The sequence below is a fragment of the Manis javanica genome, chromosome X (genome assembly GCF_040802235.1).
Source record: "Manis javanica isolate MJ-LG chromosome X, MJ_LKY, whole genome shotgun sequence".
NCBI lineage: Eukaryota > Metazoa > Chordata > Mammalia > Pholidota > Manidae > Manis > Manis javanica.
In genome coordinates, this window is record NC_133174.1 from 84,168,343 (window position 1) to 84,171,128 (window position 2,786).

The 2,786-nt window shown below is 37.4% G+C and overlaps 1 protein-coding gene across 10 annotated transcripts in view; it reads right to left on the reverse strand.

The window, feature by feature from the left end:
• Window positions 1-2,786, reverse strand: part of ERVFC1 (Endogenous retrovirus group FC1 Env polyprotein) — a 435,581-nt gene that overhangs the window by 162,477 nt on the left and 270,318 nt on the right. The window lies entirely within an intron of this gene.

Sequence of the window (2,786 nt, forward strand, 5' to 3'; positions counted from 1 at the left end):
ACAACTACATATGGAATAATTCCCTGTGAAGGGGACCTAGAAACTGGATGAATAGATCCTCCACATCAAGGGATAGCACTGAGATGAGTAGAGAAGCAGAGATATGGTGTCACTTAGGAAAAAAGCACACTCCAAGGCACAGTGTTCCACAGATGGGAGGATCTCAAAAGTACAGAACTCTTCCCTCAGGACTGAAAGATTCAAGCTCCACATCAGGCACCACAACCCTCAGGTCCTGAACAGGAGAGGAGAACCCCAAAACACCTGACTTTAGACTAACAGGAAGTATGTCCAGGAAAACTACAGAACTAGAGAGAAAGGAAAACTCACTCTTAAAGGGCTAACACAGAGTCACTCAACCTGGAAGCCAGTACAAAAATACCAGATCAAAAAGCAAATAGACCATACATGAAGGAGACCTGCTTACTAATCTTTGAGTGCCTACCAGAGAGGAAGGAGGCACCTGGTACTCTCCAAGGGGACTCAGGCACTGGTAGCAACCATTTGTGCTATATTGTTCTGCCATATTGATTCTAGCCTGGCACGAACCATTTTGGAATCCTCCCTCTGGACTGCTAACACCAGGGGGAGACCCCTGTTGAGAGCCATGCAAAACCATGCACCTTGGTCAGACCTTGCAGCTGACAGGATGATAACCCCACCTACCAGTGTACCTGGGCTTTGCAGTCAGCCAAGCAGGGAGCCAGCCCAGCTTACCAGCGCACCTACACCAGTGGTGACCCACCACAAGAGGGCACCCGCAGCACATACAGGGGGCACCACTGAGGCATCTAGTCTGGTGGCTGGTGAAATTGTGCTTCTGGGCCCAACGGGGCATGTCATACATGAGACTATTCCTTTAAGATCAGGAGATGTGGCTGAACTACCTCATACATAGAAGAAACACAAGAGCTAGGCAAAATAAGGAGACAGAGGAATATATTCCAAACAAAAGAAAAAGACAAACCCTCAGAAGAAGAACTAAAGAAATGGGGACAAGCCTTCTACCTGATAAAGAGTTCAAAGTAATGGCCATAAAGATGCTTACCAAACTCGAGAGAAGAATGGATAAACACTGTGAGAACTTAAACAAAGAGACAGAAAATATAATCAAGTACCAATCATAACTGAAGAATATAATAAAACAAATGAAACATACACTGGAGAGAATAAACAGCAGATTAAATGATACAGAAAAACTGACCAGTGATCTGGAATACAGGATAGTGGGAATCACCCAAACTGAACAGCAAAAATAAAAAAAGAATTTAACAAAATGAAGAATAGTTTAAGGGATGTCTGGGACAACATCAAGCATACTAACATTCATATTGCAGGTGTTCAAAAAAGAGGAGAGAGAGAGAAAAGGGCAGAAAACTCATTTGAGGAAGTAATAGCTGAAAACTTCCCTAACCTGGAGAAAGAAACAGACATCCAAATGCACAAAGAGTTCCAAATAAGATGATCCACACCAAGAAAAATTACATACAAGGGAAACCCCATAAATGTACCAGCAGATTTTTTCAGCAGAAGCATTGCAGGCCAAAAGGGAGTGGCATGACATATTGAAAATGCTGAAAGAAAAAAAAATAACAACTTTCAAACAAGAATACTCTACAAAGCAAGGTTATCATTCAGAATAGAAGGGGAGACCGTTTCTCAGATACACATAAATTAAAGGATTTTACCACCACTGAACAGTCTTACAAGAAATGTTAAAGGACTTCTTTGGAGGAAAGAAGAGGCCATAACTAGAATCAAGAAACTTGCAAAAGGGAAGAACTTTCACTGGTAAAAACAAATATATAGTAAAGGTAGTAGGTTAACCACTTAAAAGCTAGTACTAAAATAAAGACAAAAGTAGTAAAATTAACTATATCTAGAATAATTAGTTAATAAATACACAAAACAGATGTAAAACATATCTAAAACATTAAATGGGGATATGGATTATAAAAATGTAGTGCTTGTAGAATGCTTTAGAACTTAAGTGACCAACTTAAAATAGACTGCTATATACACTGGTTGCTACATAGGAACCTCATGGTAACTACAAACCAAAATAGATACGCAAAGCTGTAACAGATACACTAAAACAAAAAGAAAGAAATCTAAACATGAAACTAAGGAAAGACATCAAATAAAAAGGAAAGAGAGAAAGCAAAGAAAAAAATAGGAGGAACTACAAACAGTCGGAAAATGACTAAGAAAGTATATACCTATCAACAATTACTTAAATGTTAATGCACTAAATGCTCCAGTCAGAAGACACAGGGTAGCTGAATGAATAAAAAAACAAGACCAATCTATATGCTGCCTACAAGAGACTGACTTCAGATCTGAAGACACACACAGAATGTGAAGGGATGGAAAAAGATATCCTACACAAATGGAAACAAAAAGCAAACTGAAGCAGCAATACTTATATAAGACAAAACAGAATTTTAAACAAAGGCTGTAACAAGAGACCAAAAGGACATTACTTAATGCTAAACAGATCAATCCAACAAGCAGATATAACATCTGTAAATATTTATCAATATTTACAATGATAATTACAATATCATTACAATGGTACACCTACCATAGATGCACATAAATATATAAAATAAATATCAACAGACACAAACTAGACTTGTGACTATTCCATAATACATACAAATATGAAATCACTATGCTGTATACCTCAAACTAATACAATATTTTAAGCTAATTATTTTTAAATAAAATATAATGAAAGTTTTGAAGAAAAACAAAAGAAAATATAAGTGTAAATCTTAGTGACC